Below are 22,883 nucleotides of genomic sequence, written 5' to 3'. Positions count from 1 at the left end.
GATGTCACTACCGATAGCCTGTGCTTCAGTCAATATGCTCACCTAAAAAAATTGACATGTGAAGCAACCGATTACGAAAAGATTGTGCTTATTTCAAAGGGCACTATAGCATGGTTTTCTGTGTTCATAAATAATTTTCTATGATGCTCCTAAAACCAGGGACAGATGTCTGGCAAAATGGGGTATAGTTATAAAGCAATATAATCTGGTAGATATGCAAAGTTTAGTAAGAAACATTTACACCAAAAGCATCAATCCATCCATGCAGTTACCTGTTCAGTACCCCAAGGCCTACAGCTAATTCATGAAGCGTGACGCAGCGTGTGCATGAATAGAGTTGGAATTGCATTTGGAAGCAATTTACGAGACGTTCTGAGTCGATGCTTCTTTGTGTACTGCGATTGGTCGTACATATTCGGGGTAAAGCGCAGGTTGCAGATGCGGAATCAATCACCCCTAAAGTCCCCCAAGACTTCCTGGGCTCTACTTTGAAGCTTGTCCGGGGGCAAATCCACAATATCTGACCCATTCTCTTATTAGATCTATATTCCTCAGGAATATATGCATTATTGTGCCCTTAGGTTTGGTATGGGTCTTAGAACGGCAACCGTAAACCATCCAAGCAGGCATTGTTGACAAATCTGTAAAACAAAAGTTCACATCATTAAAAAATGATTTTGCATGAATGCTTGAGAAAGAGGAAACATGCTTATAGACACGGTCGGCGAAGAAGGCAATTCTATCCCAATTGACACTGACGACAATGACTATATATCGAGAACAGAACAAATTAAACAGAAGTCAATGGCAATGGTAATGCGATGAATCAACATTACACTACTGGGTACATTCATTCGAAATAGGTAGGCATTTAGAGATCAAGAAGAGATGATTAGGTGACCTGCCCTTACCTTGACCAACAAACAGTTAGATTCAGCAAGCAGGGTAGTTAGTAGCAGGAGAACAGGTAGTGCGATCACGAGCTGACTTCCACAGTGCTCAGAGATGTTCACAGGTAGCACGATGACGAGCTGATTTTCAGTGGTCACAGATGTTCTCAGGTAGCATGATCACGAGTTGACTTCCAGTGCTCACAGATGTTCTCATGATAAATATCAAAGGGTTTATAAAGAATTAGAAAAGTGGGTGTGTATGTGAATCAGTGACGTGTATATGGCGTGGTTTTATGTGGATTGCAGGGGCACGGTCTGCTTCAGGGGAGCCTGCCTGGAGACACTGGGTCTGGCTAGGCCATGTGTACAATGGCCCCTGCGCGGAAGATACCTTCGAAGTGTACATGGTGTTTGGCACCTTGGCCGTCCCCACCCTGAGAGCCCACTTGGGAGGGCACGGACACAGGTGCAAACTGCCATTGATACGCTAGGGGTGATGGGCGGCCAAGAGGCATGCAGGAAAGGGCCGGAACACTGCTGAATGGAGACACACTTATGTGGATTGCAGGGTGCGCGGTCTGCTTCAGGGGGGCCTGCCTGGAGACACTGGGTCTGGGGAGGCCATGTGTACAATGGCCACTGCACGGAAGATACCTTTGAAGTGTACATGGTGTTTGGCACCTCAGCCATCCCACCCTGCGAGCCCCCTTGGGAGGGCATGGACACAGGTGTGAACTGCCATTGATAGGGTAGGAGGGGATGGACGGCCAAGAGGCAGGCAGAAAGGGCCAGAACACTGCTGAACGGAGACACAAATATGTGGATTGCAGGGTGCACGGTCTGCTTCGAGGACACTGGGTCTGGGGAGGCCATGTGAACAATGGCACCTGCGTGTAAGAAACATTTGAAGTCTACATGGTGTTTGGCACCTCGGCCATTCCCACCCAGTCAGACCTGCCAGGACAAGTGAGCGTGTCCTTGATTCACTGAAAAATTGAAACAACCATTCATAAAAGTTCAGTTGTATTTTATTTTGTTGTTGATGTTGATGGCACAAATGTACTACACATTGTATACTTCGGGTTGCAGCACAGTGTGGGAAAATCCCCTGTACTGACCACTGTCACTGGGGAATGTGTCTCTAATGGCACCAACGACACAGGCAGGTATTACTCTTCAAACGCGGCGTCCAAGCCTCCCGTGAAGCCACCATGTAAACGCACGATAGGCCACCAGCCTATTCCACCTGTGGAAGAGAAAGATACAAACTGTATTTAAATGAATAAGATAAGTGTATCAAACCTTAGTTGAAAATGCAATCTTGTATCCTATGGCATTGGGGCCAGTACAAATGTTACTTCAAGGATCAATAAACTTGGCCTTTAAAGTGTAGACACATTACAAAAGTGAACAACTATGCATTCCATTACATTTGGGACACAGAGAAATATTGTTTCTTGGTTGTACGTAAAAGACACATAAGATGACCAATACAATTTCCCCAAATCGCGAGTGATGTATAAAATTGCAAGACTACATTCATTTGGCAGTGATAGATCAAAGTTACGACAACATAGGAGGCAAACATGAAATGTTAGTGGCCTAAGTGACATAACATCTAGAGTACACTTACTCATTACTTGGATTGCGAGGGAGAACTGTTGCGCGAAGTTCGTGCATAAGCATCATCATAATCCTCAACACGGACCATGTGAGGCAGGCTGCCCTGAAGTCATGCAGCTCGGTAACGCATTGTGGCCATGTCTCGTCTTCCGATATGTAGGACAAGCATCCAGAGTTTTCTCAGCAGCAGCAGTTCTCCTCCTCGGTTGGCATTACCTGGCACTGATTGCAGGTACACCAGGTGGAGATGTCATCCATACAACTAGGCTCAGGCTCTTGATCTGGTGATTCGTCCTCCCAACTGTCGCCTGAAGCCCCATCGTTTCCATATCTTTCTCTCCCGAATAATTCTGCCTCCGAATACTCTGGCTCGTACTAGTAGGGCTGTATTGTTGCCATTATGCGACAAAAATAAAATAGATAGTAATGATAGTACTAGTATCTGTTCGCACGGGCTGCGAGCAACAAAAATTGCTGAACAGAGCAGAAACGAGCCACAGGATACACAAAAAAGACAGTGAAATGATTGAAAAAGCAAATCTGATGTTGTCTGATGAGAAGCAGTCTGTTTATACTTATTGAGGAATAAAGCGTCCTGCCATTTCCATGGAGACACGTCATTAGCTGGAGCACAAAGAACGTTGACGTGAGACGTGCATTGGCATTGTGAAATGGGCCGTACGCGTCTAGTGGTGTCAGCTTCAGGGGCGGGGGATATGATTTAGTGCCGCCAGGGCAGTTCACCTTAGGGCGATGCGGCAACGGATAAGATTAGCGCAAGATGGCCACGCCCTGCTGCCTGATTTTGCATGTGTAAAAGTGAGAAAAACTACAGTAAGGTCCATAGGAAATGTTTGTACGATCGATCATAGGATGCTTAATAACACATGCCTGAACTCTCGAGACAATAATATTTTTGGAGCGCACTATTCCTTTAATTGCCCCTGATGAAGAGTGGAAAAAACTCGAAACGCGTTGGGCTATTTGAAAAATAAATTATTTTTATCTTTACCTTTACAGTCAAATTGAATGTTTATTGACATATAAATTCCTTGGATTGTTATTACATAAATATGTTGGTTAATTTTATGAAATATTTACTAGCTTTACCTGTCCACCTTGAATAAAGAGGGCAGGTAACAGGCTTTCAAATACCCTAAGGCTTAGGCCATAGATAGTGTGCAGGGGACGTGGGTTCCCCAATAGGGAACCTCTTTTTTTTTGTCTACTTTCCCCCAGCCTAGCTGCCAATGCTGAGATTTTCTCCCCTGCACCTAGAATTCTCCACAAAATGTAATATTGACATTCCTTTACCCACAACTCACAAACTTTATGCGTATCTTTAATTAGGTGTGTTCTTGGAACCCAGGGTTCTGCTCGGAAAAATGCCCCATGTGCGACACAATATTACACCGGAGAAAGGGATGAGGAAGATGAGGTCCCCGAAGCTTTGAAGGGCTGTATCAACTCGACCTCCCTTCCATCCGATAAACATCCTTTATAAGAATCCATCATCCCCTCCATCTCTGATTAATCCATTACACACCCTCCTGCCTCCAGAAACCATCTTAAAGCCCTGTTTTTCTGTTCCTTATTCGAATACTCCCAATAATTCTTCTTCCCGTCCCTCTGATTATTATTTTCCACACTCGCAAACAGCTCATGTAAAATACTACAGTTCCCACAGTCCCCCTTGTTCATTTCACAATCCTAGCTTTTCCCGTTTATCCCGCAAACCCTACCATTCCTGTCCCTTTGAGTGTCACTTTCTGAACTCCCATTCAAAAGTGACCCACAATTACAATTCCCACCATCCCTTATTTTCTGTACACAATCCCGGTCATTCTCATCTATTTCACAAACCCTACACATTTCGTCCTTCTCAATCGACCAACCGACCCCGTTCTTATAATAATACTGTTGCCCTATCGTATCCCGTAGGACATTCTGACATGAATATTGCTTTACAACAGACTTTCAATAAGCCTGTCTACCTGACATGTCCCGCCAGAAGGGTAGGCAAAGTCAGTCAATTGATTCAAATCACACACACCTGATAGCTCTTCCTTTTCCCCACAGGGATAAAAGGTGAAGCAGGGGAGCAATGACAAAGAAGGCGAGCACAACAGCATAGCTAAGCAGGCACAGCAGTTCAAGAGAAGAAGGAAGGCGTCAGGAATTGAGAGCATGGCGAGGAGAGAAGTGACCTTGCCCTTTTCATCCCAAACCTGTGGATCCTTCGTGGAGAGCATAAAACCACGAAGTGTCATGTAGCAGATGTCAACGGTGCACGGGGCAAGTCTATGCCGATAAGCAGGAGCGAGGGAAGCTCACGCGACAATGGTACCGGCCTTGACTCCAGGAGAGGAAAGCCAAGCGGTTCATCACAGCCGGTGAGTCGAGGATAGAACTGATAAGAACCGAGCTGTATGAGTGAGAATCGCAGGAGTGGCAAGTTCGAACCATGTTCAAGGAACTTTGTAAAGAACTGTAACAAGTATTGAAGGGGCGACCAGCTGCAGAGGGAAACCGGCACCATGTGGGTGTTAACTCAAGAGACTCTGGTCGAGCCCCATATGAGAGAAACTATGATTACCAGAAGGCCGTAGGAGGGCCAGCGAAATAGGTAAAAGTGGCCATACAGTGGGTAAAGAAAAATCCCTGTAAATTCGAAAGACTTTGATCTACAAGAACTGTGAAAGAAAGAGAAGTGAATCCTGAAAACAATGAACTGTGTTAAAAGATAACATTGAAAGTAATGAGGAGTGAGCCACTATCACCCTGAGCGTGAGCCACAGTAAACCAGAGGAAGGGGGGCTGAAAATCGAGAATGGTCAGAGTCCGGCAGAGGGGGTGAAAAAGTTGTCACCCCAAGATTGAAAGTGAAAGGAAAAGTTAAGAGACGGCAAGAGTGAACCCGAAGGAGGGATGCCAGAGAAGAAGGTCCGAGCCCGGCAGAGGGAGATCCAGAGATGAAGCTATTGCCCAAGTACTAGCAATCAATAGAGGCCTGAGCCCGGCACAGGGAGATTCAGGAGTGAAGCCATTACCGGAGTATAGACAGTCAAAATTGGTCCAAGCATGGCAGAGGAAGATCCAAGGGTGAAGCTATCATCCAGACTTCAAGTAAGAAAATAACTGACATATAAATTGGGGAATACGATATGTGAAGGGTTAACGCCCAGAAGCAAGGGACCCAAGGGTGAAACCAACTCCCTATCTGAACTGTGGATTACAATGGAGAAGGGTCAGCGCCCAGAACAGGGGGAACCAGAGGGTGAATCATTAGTACCCTAACAAACTTTAATTTGGTTAAAGAAACTTTTGTTTTTGTTATTTGAACATATCAGGCCCGAAGGCAAGAGACTTTAAAAGGGAAACGAGACTTGGCCATCAATGGTCCCGAGAACTGCCATTGGAACTGTCATCTTGTGCTGGAGAAGCCTGAGACTGTACGGTGCTCAAAGCTCCCATCTTACCCCGTGCTCATGGGGAAGGGAGACCCAGGCTACTGCATCCTGACATATTATTTAATAACACTTCTTTCTTTTCTTGAGAACTATCCCACACCCATTTTTGTTGTGAGGTTTGGCAATGGGTTTCTTAGTATAGGCCCTTTTGTTTTGACACAACGCCACTTTGGACAGTGGAAAAACAAAGCCACAACCTGCAAAGAAAGGGGTTGAATTAACACAATGATGGCATCAGGCAATTCTTTGCAGTCGTTCCCTAACTTTCCAGTTCAACCCTAAGAAGAGTGGAGCCTTGTGCTCAACAGTACAGTTGTGCATAAAAAAGCATGATCGCGCATGTGAAACAAAAAATGGGTCTTCTTAGAAGGGCTGTAGCAAGTCAGGAAGGGGCTTGAGGCGAAGAAAAATTGTTTCCTGCTATTCGAGTAGGCACTGACCTTGATGGCACAGCAGTTTTCAAATGGCGAGAATAGCTACGGAGCACAGGCTAACCCAGCCAAGTTTGAATACCTTTAAGGGATACCCGTGCATAAAAGGGATAGGTTGTGCCGGTGGGCCACCGATAAGTGATGCAAGAACTCAACGGCCCTTTGTCATAGTCCGGACCAAACATTGCCAGTTTGCTAGTAGGTTTGAGTCCTGCAGTTTTGCAAAGCTCCGGCTCTCAGCGGCTGCGGTGGAGAACGATTGTCCATGACAGGACAGTTGCCTTTTCTCAGCTTCCAAAGAAGGTATACAAACAATTCTGGTGCAGCAGGCTTCAGGGCACTGGAGAGCAGAACAGCAAGGGGTCTATAGCGACTGTCACTACCAAGTAGTGATGCGGGAATTGTGGATGTGGGCAGCGTTACGCACTCTCCTAATTCGGCATGCGAAATGTGGCAGGAGAATAAACGGGACCACAAGAAAGCAGTGTCCCAAGTCTCGGGTTTGCACACGAGATGGCGGCGGTGCTGCAGGTTACCCGATGTAGAGCTGGACAGTTCACTGGAGGGCTCAGGAACACTTCTGAAGGGGCTCGCCCAGTGGGTTTCCACTACTCCAAAGGGGTGAAGCGCCTTGGCAGGCCTTCTTGATCTAAGAAGAAAGCAGGGGTCCGACGAGACAACTGAGGGCGAAAGGTGCCAAAACCTTCCATTGCGCTTCTGGTGATTTCACAAGTCTGTTTCTTCATGCAGGAGGCTTGGCTCCTTCTGTAGTTCGGTGAGAACACAGGTGATCGACATGGAATGGGTGCAGAGCCCCTTCTCTTATCAAAGATTAGCTTTGTGCCAAAATCGAGGACTTCCAAAAGAAGATCTGCTCTCGTGCAGGCATCCCAGACGTGGACCAATCACGGTCCACGGTGGTCTCAGTCACTCAGGCACTCCAGACATCCTGGCACCAGTAGTGTGGATTGGGATTAGACAATGCCGGCCTGCTTCCTGGGTACACACATGTGACAAGCAGAAGCCTTTGAAAGAGATTGGTTATCGTAGGAGGCTGCATGCCCAAATAAGGAAAACCCAGGTTACTCGACTTGGGTGAAGGCAAGGAACAAAATGGCCATGGAACAGAACAAAAGACTTTGTGGCTCGGCCATTTTCAGACCTGGCCACAGTCTTGAGCCAGACGTTGTAAACACGGGTTGACCCAGTAAAAAGAAGTAAAACATTATGAAAAGTAACTGCTGCCACCAGTTCCTCCCAGGCACACTCACACAATTACCTAGAAATCCTTTGAGTGTATCTAGCGCCATAAAACAAAAAGGGACCCCAGCACACAGTACTGGAAGGTACATTCTTCACTGTTAAAAAGTTACCAAGAAATGGCAACATAGTCAAAGACTAAGGGAACATAGTTTCCCAGTACTGACAGTCTGAAGGACGTGTCCGTTTCCCCATAACAAGTGAGCAAAAGCCCAGGGGAGTTCAACTGAAGGTTGGGCTCCACTGGAAAAAGTCAGGATAGGAAAGCCAAACAAAAGCAAAAAGTTTGGGGGGTTCATAAATGGAGAGAAAATTGCAAAGAAGCTACAAGTACCAAGAGGCCATAGGGAAGGCCAGCATAAGGTGTTAAAATGGTCATGCAAGGGTCTAGCCAAATTCCTTGTACAATCGAAAGTCCTTGACACATTGCAAGGTTTTGACGATTGTGAAACATGCATTTGCACCCGGCTGAGGGGAAAGCTGTGTGAACTGCGATTTTCGGAAGCCTGCAATTGCCGTAGGCTAACAGAGTGACCCAGCGAGACGAGAACGCCCTTCGGAAGTCTCGGTTTAAGATTGGCAGGTGCTTTAGAAGGTGTGAGCCCGGATGAGGTGGGCCACATTAAACAGAGGGGATTGTTTAAAAGGACATTGAGACTTTTGAATATTACAAATAAGGATACACAACTTTGGCGGTATCATTGCCAGTAAAAACGGCAGGCTGCTGCGCGAGTTGTGTTTTTTTTCCGGTGCCTGGCTTTCGGGAATCACCGGGACATTACAGCCCTGTCGGTCCGTGAAGCCAGTCGTCGGAAAATGTAACACCCCATTCCCATTGAGTCCCTACCGGCATCGTTGTTACCAGACCGCCAGGGTCGTAATGAGGCATTGTGATTGAAAGGCGGTAGTAAACCTGACGGAGGGACGTTAAGAGTACAATTGTGAATAAATTAACAATATTGTGATGACAAGTATGAACCCCGACTGAGGGATGTTCACAGTGAGTGGTTGGTCTGAGCCGGACCGAGGAAGGCTGATGACTGAGAGAAGGATCGGAGCCTGGCTGAGGGGGATCCAAGGGTGAAGGGTAATCACCCCACATAAAGGTTAACAGAAGGCACTTTCGTTTTGTTGTTTTGGCGTATCAGGCCCTCTGGAGCAAGAGACTTTGCTTCAGAAGAAACTTGGGCACGGAAGACCCTGTTACTGAGAAAAGGGACTGTAAGCTTGTGCCGGAGAAGCCCAGGGGTGTGCTGTGGAGAGTCCCGCCTTGTCCCGTGCTAAAAACTTGGGGAAGGGAGACACCGGCCATAACATCCTGACTTATCATTTAGTGAACACTTCTTTCTTTTCTTATGAACATTATCACACACTATTTTGTAACATAGTGTTAATGATTGGCAATAGGTTTCTTAGTATAAGCCCTTTTATTTGACTAGACTCCACTTGGATGATATTATTATTATTTGATGGTCGTAGCTTTCTCTGATCTTAGGTTTAGATTAGGCGTTTATCTCACACATTTTACAGTTTAATAAACACCCTCGAACTGTGATCACTTGTGTCTGAATTACTTTGATGCCATGCCTTTCTTACACCCCCATTTAAGGAACGATGAGTCCTGGCTGAGGGCTTGTACAGTGTCACGTTGTGTGCACAAACTGACTAACATAATAAAAGGGATGAGCCGTTTCCCGCTCGTCACTCATTCCAACAGACTGCTGCCTGCTTTGAGTCTTTGCATCGCTGTGCCAACGTGGCCTCGCAGACAGAGGGCATGCCTTTGAGAATACTTCCTAAGTAGCAGTGTAACTGCATGGCAATCCTGCCCCATTTCTTCTGTTGCCAAGCCCCTGCGTGGCAACTCTGTCATCCCCATGTCGTCACTGTGTGACCACAACTTGACAAGTGTTTCCCCTGGCCCATGTACCCACAGACTGTTTACAGGGTGATCCCTGCCTCTGGAATTGTGCGTGTGCTTGCTGGGTGAGCCCAGTGTTGAGTTCTAACTAGTCGCCTGACTCTCCAGCCTGTGTTAGCTTTGAGACTGGGAAAGCAGGAGCTGGAATTATGGAAGTGCATGCCGCACAAACAAATGCACTCATACTCCACTGCAGGTTAGGCCGCAACTGACTCTTTGCCCGGGGTAACGTTGTGAAATTTATTTTATGCACCGCCTTAGCACGGTGGCGTAAACATAGCATCCCTATTCATTTCCCTTAATAAGACAAATAGAGATTCATTTACAGGGCTGTCATTCATAATAAAAGTTCCACGTTAGCGCACGTAGTTACTTATCTTTCCTGGTCGTTTTGGCGCCGCGCTCAGGTGGTACCCACTGTGTTGCCGAGCTCTGATGTCTGGGGTAGTGTTAGTTGGCTGCGTCCCTCCAGACTGCTGGGCTGGACTGTCCACTTTGGCTTCTACTCCAGCTGGCCCGGCGGTCTGTTGCCATCCTCCTTCTTGAGTTGGTTCGACCTCTGATGTCTCTACCTCTGCTGCTGCTTGGTCGTTCCCTTGATCCATTTCCTCTCTCCACACAGTCAGAGGAATTTTCTTGAACCATGGTGCATTTCTAGTGATGAACTTACCATCTTGGCCTGCTGTGATCATGGTTCCTCTTCGTCTGGCCACCCTCCAAAAGGTGATCTCGAAAGAGCTCACAAGCTTGGTACTTGATGGGTTCGGGAGGACCAATACCTGATCCCCAATGTTGTGGTTGGTCTTCTTGGCTCGCCGTTTGCTGCTCATGTATTCATTTGCTCATACTCTTTTGGTGTGTGTTCATGGTTTGTGCCGTATGGTAGCAGGGATGAAGTATGGTGGATCGTACCATTGCTCTGAACATGATGTCTGCCAGGGGGGTTTCAGTTGATGCGTGTGGCATTACCCGGTAGTTACGGAGGAATTGGTATAGTCTGAATTCCCATGGGGCTCCTTGGGCCTTTGCGATCCTGAGGACCTTGTTAATGGTTCTCATGAAGCGGTCCGCGTCGCCGTTCGCCTAGGGTCAACGCAGTGTGATGAGGTGGTGTGTGGTCTGGAGGTCATCCATGTATTTGGCAAATTCACCCCCTTGGAATGGGGGCCCATTGCTGGTTTTTATATGCCTGGGTAGCTCATGTGCTGTGAACATCTTCCCCATTGCTGGCAATACAGCTTCTGCCGCCCTCGATTGGACCACTTCTATGTCTGGGTATCGTGAATGTTCGTCGATTGCTACTAGAATATATGTCCCTTCTTGTACTGTGCCGTAACCCTTGGGGTGTATTTTATGAGTTCCGGTAGTGGAGATGCGCTTGTAGTCAGGCACGGGAGGCAGGATGATATGACTTCCTCGACCTTTGCATCGATCTGTGGGAACCGCATTCGGTTTCTTATCCGTGCTTTGATCCTTACCCTGTCCTGGTGGCCTTCGTGGGCTAACATCACTATTCTGCCCTGCAGGATAGGCAGTACCAGAATGCACATACCTATCAGGATGAGGTCTTCATCTGTGATGGATAGTTTGTGGCGGACTGTGAAAACCCCTGCCAGGAAGTTCTTAGCATCCATGGTGTGGTTATGATTGTTTTGGAGGAAAGAATTCCATTCACCTGCCAGGACGGCGCTCTTTGTCAGTGTGAAACAGGGGTCACTAGTTGTGGCTTCTACTAAGTCCGAAATGCTCACAGCCTTTGGTTTCGTCGCCTGGATGACCAGGCATATGTGTTCTTCCGTCTCCGTGGACTCTGTAATTTCTTCCGCTGTGGCAGTTTGTGGGTGCCTGGACAAAACAATCTCTGGGGTTGCCTGCTCCTGGTCTTTATGCAAGGTTGAAATTGTTTTGTTGTAGCTGCGTCAGCCATATCCCGATTCATGCCGCAAAATACAGAATAATTAAAAGCAATTGAGCTTGCAAGAGTGGTCTCCAAACACGTGACCCGGCCGAGCTGATACTGGACCAGGACTCAGAGGCTGTGAAGGAGCAACCATTCCACTACCAGACAGAGGGTTGCAACACACTCGCAACTCTCCAGATACTCTTGTACAATGGGAATGGAATGTTCTTATGGCATTAGTCTTCTACGCACTATTGGAAACGCTGACACATAGTTGCACCTTGCTGACACATAGTATACATGTATTACAAACAAGCGTCTCACAGGCTGGGAACGGAGTTTGTCCCAGGCTTGGGGGCCTGCAGCCTGGCCAATCAGAACCCTTGGGTCTAGGGGCAGATGGCGGGGGTCACTGACCAGTCACAGGGTCTGCTCACTGTAACAAATTTCATGTAGCAGTTTCTAGGGATGATACAAGCGTACCACCTGACACAGCCTCATCCACTCACATCACTTCTCTATAAGGTCCCACATGGGGACTACCACTCAGCAACCTATCCTGAGTGGCAATAGGTTTCGGGAAAGCACCCACATAATGATGCTAATTATTTATTTATTTATTGCATTTGATTATATGCCCAAACCCTTGGGTGCCACTGCGTGGGTTACAAACATCTTAGGCATCTTGAGCAGTTACATACATCTTGAGCAGTTACAAACAACTTGGGTGTCTTGGGCAGTTACATTGGAGTAAGAAGACAGGTGGGTTGCACAAAACAAAACGAGGTATATACAGATTCGGAATCATGCAGAATGAGGAGACATACCAGACAGTTATAGCGCTGTTAGTGTTTGTTAAACAGCCAGGTTTTTAGAAGTTTCTTAGACTTCGGGAAGGACGTTTCGTTGCTGATGTGGGTGGGAAGTGAGTTCCAGATATAAGGGGCTGCTGTGGGGAAGCTGGCGCTGCCTGCTCTGGAGGTGGTGAAACATGGGATATGGAGGTGGGTATTGGCGCTAGATCTGAGTGTACTGGCCATGGTTTTGCGAGAGATACTTTGGCTGAGGTAGATGGGGGTGTTGTCAGAAATGCATTTGTGGGTGATAGTAAGAGTTTTGTGGAGGATTCTAGCTTGTACTGGAAGCCAATGAGCATCTCTTCTGTGTTGAGATATGTGCTCTCTCTTATTAATGCCCCGAGCTGCTCTGAGGGCTTTGTTTTGGAGTTGCAGTTTGTTTAAGTTCTCTTTAGAAGTACCTAACAGTAGTACATTGCAATAGTCTATATTCGTTAGGAGAAGGGCTCTGGCAAGTGTGAGACAATTTTCGGCTGAGAAGAAAGGCCTGCTTAGTGTGATGAGTTTGGCTGTATATGCCGTGGAGAAGGCAAGTGCATTAATATGCTTATTCATGGTGAGGCTAGAGTCGATGTATACTCCTAGAGTTTTGACTTTGTGAGATATAGCAATGGGGGTAGCATCTATAACTACAGATGTGTAGGCAGGGTGGTGTTTGCTGAGTCGTGCTGTGGCTACGACTATGAGGATCTCAGTTTTTCTCCATTGAGACAAAGGCTGTTGTTAGCCATCCAGTTTTGGATGAGAGAGTAGATTTTGTTTATGCGTGCCATGTCCTGTTCGAGGTTCCCTGTAATAGGTATAAGTATTTGTGTGTCATCGGCGAAGTTTGTATAAATTACTCCCATGGCATCTAATGCTGTAAAGAGTAAATTTGTATAGGGGTTGTAAAGCGTGGGGGAGAGGCAGGATCTTTGCGGTACTCCCAAAGGTACTGGGATGGGATCAGCTGCTTCGTCACCTAGGGTGACTCTTGAGGTGCGGTCAGAGAGGAAGGATTTTATCCACGTAGTGGCTTTCGTGGAGAAATGAAAGTTGGTGGTTAGGGTTTGGCATAGTTTGTCACGGTCGACTAAGTCTAAGGCTGCAGAGAGGTCTAGAAGTAGTGGAATGCACAGTTTACCACATCCCTAATGGAGTCCATCTGTTTTTGTAGATCTAGCATGGTGGTCTCAGCACTATGTCTAGGCCGGAAACCTGATTGTCTATCCCTTAGCAAGTGGTTCTGTTCTAAGTGGGCTTGTACTTGGGTGTATGCTATTGTGTCGATGATTTTAAGAAGAAATGGCACTGTAGTAATGGGTCTGTAATTTGTGGGGATTGTCAGCTCTAAAGTGTTTTTTTTGAGTAGGGGTGTAACCCATGCTACTTTAATGGATGCTGGTATTTCGCTAGAGTTGAAGGACACATTAACAAATTCGGTAAGGATGGGTGCTAGGGTAGTGGCGCAGTCTTTAACTACTTTAGCAGGGAAGCGGTTGCCTTTGCATTTAGATGGCTTAAGAGATGCTATTGTTTTAAGGACCTGGTCATTGGTGACTTGAGAAAAGTGGAATTCGGGTACATCAGACCTTATAACTATACCTGAATGGTGAGGCGGATTGGCTGTGGACTCTAGGAGCTTTTTTTGTGAAGTTATTTTGCTTTGCAGTGTGTTCACTTTAGAGGACATTGCGTCCTGAATATTGGTACACCAGGCTTTGCTAGTAATGCTGGGGCAGGTTGGTAGGATAGGGGATTCTAGTTCTCTGATGATAGTGAATAGTTATTTTGTGTTAGAAGCCGCATTAGAGATGCGTTTGTTAAACGATTCGGCTTTGTGGGAGAGTATACTAAGTTTATAGGCTTTGGATAGCTGTTGGAGTTTAGTTTGGAGTTCTGGGGAGTGGTTTCTTCTGGATAGATGTTCTAGAGCTCTCTTTTTCCTTCTAAGTTCTATAAGTTCTTCACTGAACCAAGGGGAACTACAGCTTAGTTTTGAGAGGACCTACTTTATCTATAGCGATTTTCAGACATTGGTGGTAGTGATCTGAGGTGCTATCTGTATTGATATTGTCTTGTGGTTTGGAGTTTAACAGATCGTTAAGTAATGGATTAAGATTCTTAGGGGTGAGTTGATGTAAGAAAACCGGCCAGCGAGCCTGAATGCGGCGAGATGTGCCTGGACTTTCCTCCATGCATATGACCCCTGTGTGTTTTGTTGTCTGTAATAAACCGCAGTGATATTTTGCTACTTGTGTGGACCTCAACTTCTTTGGGACAAAGGAAGGAGTTAGGGCCTTCGGTGAGCTGGGTGTCCGCGGACTCCTACAATGTCTCTGCCTGCCTGGGGCTCCCATAACAAGTTAGAGGCACTGCTGAGATCATTTGTGATGTCTGCCCAGCCAGGTGCTGCCTCCTTAGCAGTCGGACCTCGGAGGACTGCAGGACCCTCACGGGAATTGCGAGACAACAGGCCAGCGCAACCAGAGATTGGTCGTCGGGAGCCGACTTCGAAATTATCCCGCCCACGGTCGGCGAGGTGCCCATGCAGTCCAGAGGGAGCGAGGTGAGCGGATAACGGGGAGCCAGCTGCAGAGCGCCGCCGGCAGACGCTGAACAAAAGAAAGTGTGGTCCACGCAATCAGCAATGCATTTTTTGTTGTTTGGGTGGGGGGATTGTATACATAGGATGAGGGGGATGTAAACTATGATAACTGTTGGTATTGAAATTCTGCATGGAGGTAGGGGCCAGAGCAGAGGTAGAAGTCCCTTTTCTATGTTTCTTGAGCGTTCGGGTTGCGAGGCAACAGGTTCCTGTGTTAAGTAGGGATTGTTCACTCGATAGACGCGGACAGTGAATGTATATGTAGATGTGTGGTATTCCTATGAGTTGGACGTTTTAGTTCTGGCGCATAGATGATGTATGCCTGTGAGGGTTAGCCAGAGCTATCCTAGATTGCGGAAGGTGCATTAACTGGTTGAGTCTCCCTGGTGAGAGACGTATCACACGTCAGGAGATGCAGCGGGTGCAGTTCAATCACAATAGAGTTGACAAGTATACTCCACTCCTGGGAGGTGGGAAGACAGTTGCGGGGTTTTGGCTTCTTTCTGGTTTATTGATGTGGGGTCTAAGCAACGGGTCATTGTTCTGTGCACGCACAAAGTGTCTCTCATGTGTTGAATTTTAGCGTGGTGACGTCACCCATAGGTTGGTGCATAGGACGGTGTGGTGTAAACAATGAAGGATTAGCAGGATGGCATTTGTATTGGTAGACAGGTGAACCAGTGGCGGTGCGTGGAAGACGCATGCGCATACTAAGGTGGTGTGCTGGACAACGACAGCTCTGGTGAAGGAGGGGCTGTAGACAGAGTACGCCGCGGAAGGTGCAGAGCCGCGGAGGCTCGTACGTAGAGAAAAGTATTAAATATTGCACAGTAAATGCACTAAAATATTCTACTGTAATTGCATTATTTCCCCCTTGACAGCGGAGCATCGAAATCCTCAATTAGAGGTCAGGTAAAACAAAACATTGTTATGTATTTGCAGGTGTGGGGGTTATGTATAGCGGGACGGTGACTCCCATCCAGTACCTTTGCAAGACACTGCCGCCTTATAAAGACAAGATAGTTAAATATAGTATACAATGGTCCAAAAGCACGGAAGGGAAAATAGCAAGACCATGGCTGCCTAATGGCAGTTTCTCCAAGGACATGCTGCAATCACTACTGACCCACTTACAGAGCACATACAAAGGAAAGAAATTAGCTAACTATATGAAGATATTCGAACTGTGGCGTATGTTCCAGGAGGCCAGGCCATGGATGATGAGTTTGCAGGAGGTGAAGGAAGAGGGGACGGAAACTCCCGCTCCGCCTCCCGCACCGCCTATCGTAACATGAGATGACATAGAGGTGGAGGAGGAGCAGGGCATATATATGTTAATAGAATTAAAAGCAGCAGAAGGATACTCAAACCCTACACATACATTGCCCCCATATGACCAAAGCGAGCGACAGCGAGTCACAAGTCAGGCGGCCGACAGCCCCGACCTCGACGAGGAAGGACTGAGGCGTGCAAAGACAGAATAGAAGAGTGGGTAGCGGCACAGATACTCTTGATGTTAAAAGGGGTCACCACAGGGGAGGTGGAAGGTGCATCAAGGGCAATAGAAGGGCTGGAGCTGGGACATGGCAGCAGAGGAAGGGCAACACAGGTAGAAGAGAAGGAGGAATTGCAGCGAGATGAGGAAGAGAAACTAGAGGAGGAGGACAGGGAGCGGAAGAGAGATTGCAAAATAATTGTAATTACAGGACAAGGGTCGAAAGGAGCGTGTGGACCTGCTGGAGAGAGAGGGGAGAGACTTAATGGAGAGAAACACGTGAGAGGAGAGTCAAAGGGGAGAGATGAAAAAGGAGAGGGAGGAAATAGAGTACATCGGCGAAGAAGAGAGAGAGAGGGAAATGGCACCATCGAAAAAGAAAATACTATTGCAAGCAACACGTAGGTATGAGGAGAAGAGGTTGAAGGAGTTAAGATTGGCAAGGATGGTGAGAGAGCGTGATCAGGAGAAGGAGGATGAACGGGCAATCAAAGGAGTAAGTGAAGCAATAAAAGCAGAACTAGAATGGAAAAGGCGAGATGACGGACAACAGGGGGGCAAGACAACACAAACACATCTAAGGGAAGCCCCGTAGGTAGAGTGAATGCACTTAAGGTAAGTACAGCAAGAAGTGGCATCACACACATGGGAGTACGGGAGGAGGAAAATAAGTGGAAATTAATGGACATTGACCTTAACACAGTCACGGTTCGCTACCCAACCACAAGCAAATTGAGTTTTTCTAATGGATTCTGTAGCGATATGAACACGGACGATAGTAACAGTGATGGAGAGAGGGAGGGCCCAGTAAACTCGATCTAGCACGAACGAGGGAAGGGACATCGTGGGAGTGCAGGTCCCAAGAACAGAGGGGTGGAGGACAGGACACAGGCAAACAAGCTCAAAACATAACAGAAGGGGTAGCCCCACAGACGCCATACAACACCAGAGTTAGGGACCTCCCAGGGTGCAGGAGAAACGGGCCTCGATGGTACAAAACAGAGGACACTCGTGCCCACGGGGGTTGGGGGGGCTGACAAGGGCACAATACGTACCACAGCAGACACACGCAATAGAGCCTATAGAGCTTCAGAACTTGGAGACGAGGGGGGGCCCATTCAGATAAGACAATACATATGGACACCTGAAGAATGGGCTGTGTACTTGCAGATGCTGCTACTAGAGCGGGGGGAGCACAACCACAGTACATACCATGGAAGCACACAGATAAAGAAAACATTAAGCGCAGGCTACCCTCAATAAGTGGAGGAGCTGGGAAATGGATTTATGAGATGGAAAAAATGACGCAGGACACAGTTTGGCGGTGGGCGACATAAAGGGGTTACTGGTGTCAATATTGGGTGACACAGCAGTAACATCTGGAAGAGGGCAGGATTCCCAGGAGTGACTTCCCAAAACACTGAACACGACGGGTCACCATTTGCAAACTGTATGACAGCAGTATGGCAGGCACTGCGGACACAGTCCCCTACACCTCAGATATAGGGGCAATTACGTCACGCAAGATGCGTGACTATGAGGATCCCGTTAATTATATTCAAGAGATTCAAGAGCTTTGGCGCCTTGAAACTCAAGAGCCATGGGATAAAACGATAGCAATCTTTTATCTTTACTTTTCTTTACTTTTATTGCTTTAATTCGACAAAATATTCATAAAAGCAGTTCACCGAAAAGTTAAAAAACACATTAGTTACATCGTCACAATCGCTTAGCTCATAATTACTCCACTAGAATTACACAATCAGTGCTTTACCTTAAAACCAATCTTTTATCATATCTTGGTGCAAGGACTACCAGAACCAGTACAGAAGAATTTGAAAAAATTGGTGGGGATGGAGGCGAAGGCGTGGCCAGAAATATAACTCACCATAGTGCACCATTGTAGGCTATGGTAATAAAAGGTAAAGCAGAAGGCAGAAGAAAGGAAGGCAGATGAGGCAAAACTGGTCCAAAGGAAATTGTCAAAATATGCACTAGAAGGAGCATTGCTGATGAGCCTCGGCCCACAACGCAAATAGTTACCTTCCAACCCCAACCTCAGGTCCAACAGCAACCACAATATAGCACCATGCAACAATATGCACCGCCCATGGGAGGAGGATACATGAGAAGGGGCGGATACCAAAAGAACTATCGTGGAAGGGTTCAAACGAGGATCGGGTTTTGGCCCTCAATCACACCACCCCATGGGCGGGTTTAGGGGATGCGCACAGCAATTGCCACAGGGCCCAGGCGAGGGAGGAGGAGGTTACCCATGGCAAGCAAGGGAGCAGCCACAGTGCTGGACCTGCGGGCAGCCAGGTCACATTTCTCGCACATGCAGACAAAGGGGAATGCAACAAGGATGGGTAGAGCAAGGGCATCAAGGGTACCAGGGAGGGCAAGATGCGTGCTACCCCCAAGACATGCAGCAACAAGCAAAGACACAGATCATACAACAGCAAATGGCACCCCCAGCACAGACATAACCTCAATGCACACAAATGACAATACCCCAACAAACAACACCACTAATAGCAGCACCACTACCACAACAGTTGCAAGCAGCACAACAGCTAACTCAGATACTGTGAATACCAGAGCCCATGGACACGGTGGCACCAGTATCAGTGACAAGGATGGTAGGGCTGACCATAGTGGGGCACAACCCATACACATGGAATGCACAGTCACTGTACCCACAATAGGACAGCCCACAGACAAACTTGTTGTATCCTATCCTGTCGGTCACACCCAATCCTGCGGAGGAACCTCACAAAAGTGTGGTGATAGTTGACAAAACTGTTTCCTTTCTTTTTGACACTGGGGCGACTAGTGCATGTATACGGGAGGGGACATTTGCATTGTCAGGCGATGCCATGAATACTCAAGGCTTTTCTGGGGCTCGAGAAGTGGTTGCCTTTACTGATAACATCTTACCTATAGGAGATCTCGACTTATCTTAAACATATTGGGGCGCGACATAATGAGCAGACTAAACATGACAATCTCATTCACAGACAAAGGCATAATATACTCCACACCAGGAATACACATGCTCACTGCTAGACAAATCCTTCAGGCATATTGTGGAAAACGGTACAGAGAAATGTTCCAGTATGGCACAGACATGGCCCTCACATGGTTGCCCAGTATCGCAGGAAAGGTATGGTGGAGGCCAGGTGAGTACTTTTTCCAACCAGAGACACCAGCAGATAAAAAGGAGGGGGAACACGTGTCAATAGAGATAGAGAGAATTGTGGCAAGAGAGGATTGGGTTGCTGTCCACGCAATTGACGACAGTGGCAAGGCATGGTTAGCGATCATTACAGTGGCAGAGGGATGCAGGTTAAAAGAAGTACCAAATGACAAACTGTTTTCAAGAAAGAAAGGGGAAGCAGAGATGATGTTGAGGAGGAGTGTGTACATCTGGTTGCGTATAAGATACAGAGAAGTAGCACAAAAAATGGCCATGGCCTTAGAAGCACCACCTCCCTTCTGCAAAGAGGACCCAGCAAAAGTACCCAACACATTCTGGACAGGTCCATATGATGCAGGGTGCACAAAAAGTATAGGGGGAGTGAAGATAAATCTAAAACCCGGAGCAATTCTGCCAAGGGTCAAACAATACCCCCTGACTAAGGAAGCTGACGAAGGCATTTATGAAACTATCAGTGCCCTCATTGACAGACGCATCCTAGTACTGTAAGAGTCAACATGCAACACTACAGTGTACCCTGTCTGCAAGGCGAACGGGGGGTTGTGGCATTTCATTCAGGATTCACGCCCCCCTTAATCACATTGTAGAAGCAGAGTACCCCGTTGCAGCAAACCCTGCCATGTTCCTATGTGGCATTGCAGCTGAAGCAACATGTTTCATTGTTATTGATCTCAAGAACGCGTTCCTCTCAATTCCCTTGCACCCAAATTCACAAGACTTGACAAATTTCATGTATCGCAACAAGAAATGGAAACACACTAGACTCCCACAAGGGAACTGCGAGTCACCATCCATTTTTAACAGAGTACTACAGATGGACTTAGGTAATGTCCAGACAGAAAGCCCGGTTTTACAGTATGTAGATGATATCCTCATCTGCAGTACCACTGAGGAAGAATGCAGGAAAGACTCAGTACACATTCTCACTGTGCTGGCAGAAAAAGGGTACAAGGTAAACAAGACAAAACTACAGTACTGCCAAAAGGAAGTACTGTACATTAGACAGTTGATATCCCAAGACGGCAGACACATAGCGCCAAAAAAAGCACAGACTATACATAACACGCCACAACCTAAAACAGTAAGGGAGTTACAGCGGTTCCTAGGGTTGTGCATTTATTGCAGAGCATGGGTCTTTAACTACAGCACTTACACATGTCCTCTTCTTACAACACTGAAGGGATCACAGATGGAAAGAAAGCCACTAGTTTGGACTAGAGAAATGACAGAAGCATTCAACGAGCTGAAGGAAGCAATCTCTGCAGCTCCAGTTCTTGGGACCCCAGACTATAAAAAGAAATTACCGGCATGCCGGTACTACCATTTCCATGTAACACTGCTGCCGGAATCAACAGTAGATTCCAGTCAGCCTGCACACGCATTCCGGCATGCCGAAACGGCCCAAAAAGTCCCAATACCCGCAAGATGCCTCAGACATCGACTCCGTCATCCACAATGCCGTAATTACCGGTATTACTGGCACCGGAAACAATGTCATCGCGCCAGAACGGGAAATGCTCCGGTGGCCATCTTCAAAAATGCAATCCATTGCAATCCTCATTGTACAGGAGTCTAACTGCAAAACAAAAATCGGACACCGACAAAGAGGACCATGGCATCTAGGCAAGGGGCCTCCGTCTCCGGAAACCAAGTTTCAGCGAGCAGGAGCTCAACATGTTGGCCGACACACTTGTCGAGAATGCTGATGTGGTGTTCTGTGCAGATCTGCGGTAGCCAGCACAACTGCGAAAAAAATCTGTATGGGAGGAAGTGGCCAGCAAAGATTCGGCAGTGGGGACCACACCCCGGACCGTCTGTGATTGTCGGAAGAGGTGGGACAATATACCCCTTCCTGTCCGTAACCTCCTCGCTGCAGAGTGCAGCCAGGGGATGGCCACAGGAGGTGGCGCGCCATCCCCCATCAAATTGCAGGCATGTGAGGAGACCTGCAGCACTGTACTCCACATGGAGAGTATAGAGGGAGTAGGAGATGCAGAGACGGGAGAAGCGACATCTGATGATGACGGTTAGTGTCCGTTACCATAATGCCAAAGTAGTCACACCACACATCTTGTATCCCCAATGCCAATGGTGAAGTCCAAATGTCAAGTAAGGGGCACCAAAACCCTGATGCATTTGCACCCACCAAAAGCCTCCTCCCACACAAATACAATGCACCTGGCAGGAAGACAATCAACAAACCCCACTAACACCCCGCACTTGTTCCCTGTATTGGCGAGACAAGTACTATCTGCATGCACACAAACACACATCAACATCCAAATGCTGCCGCCACAACTGTGCCACCACATGACCAAAGCCACCTCCTGCCAAGATGCACACATCACCTGCACCAGTTGCACACCTAACACACCCACCATGTCCATACCCACAGAGTCTACATTAATGCATCAACGCACACAATGGGAACACATCACATTGAAATCAAACCCCACATGGAACACAGCCCCTGTGGCATGGCCACAACACCCAAGCCACCACACACCAGTACCCCAGCCAACAGACACTGTGCACTCCATGGCCGCACCACAAGGAAGCCACCACACTGCATCCCCCACACATTCCTGTGTGCACCATGCCAGGCCCACCAACATGTCCATGACAATGAACATTACTCAGAATGTACTAGCATCGATGAATGTCAGATGGATGCACACCATTTACTAATGCCCTGCCTCACTGTCCCCCACAGGCATCTCATCTGACAGCGAGGGTGAACTAGCCACCACACCCGGTCCACTGTTGCACATCGCCACCACCACAAAACCACTGACTCTAGGCAGGAGGCAGGTACCCCACGGCAAGACACCAGCGTGCCACAGCATCTACCGCACAGCCCCCCCCCCGCCACCAGGAAACACAGGCTGCCCAGCAGCCCCAGCACCCACCAACACCTGACAGCACGGAGCCCCACCAGTCAACCACAACACCTGTCAGCAAGGCCCCCCACCAGTCAACCAAAACACCTGCCAGCAAGGCCCCCTGGCAGTCAACCACAGCACCTGCCAGCAAGAGCCCCCAACAGTCAAACACAACACCTGCTAGCAAGGCCTCCCAACAGTCAAACATAACACCTGCCAGCAAGGCCCCCCGCCAGTCGACCACAATGCCTGCCAGCAAGGCACCCCGCCAGTTGACCACTACACCTGCCAGCAAGGTCCCCAGCAGTCCACTACAACATATGTAGCTAAGCGGGCACATCAGG

The sequence above is a fragment of the Ambystoma mexicanum genome, chromosome 3p (assembly GCF_040938575.1).
Source record: "Ambystoma mexicanum isolate Mex_15411 chromosome 3p, UKY_AmexF1_1, whole genome shotgun sequence".
Classification (NCBI taxonomy): Eukaryota; Metazoa; Chordata; class Amphibia; order Caudata; family Ambystomatidae; genus Ambystoma; species Ambystoma mexicanum.
The sequence above is the reverse complement of the archived record's forward strand: the minus strand, read 5'-3'. Positions refer to the sequence as shown.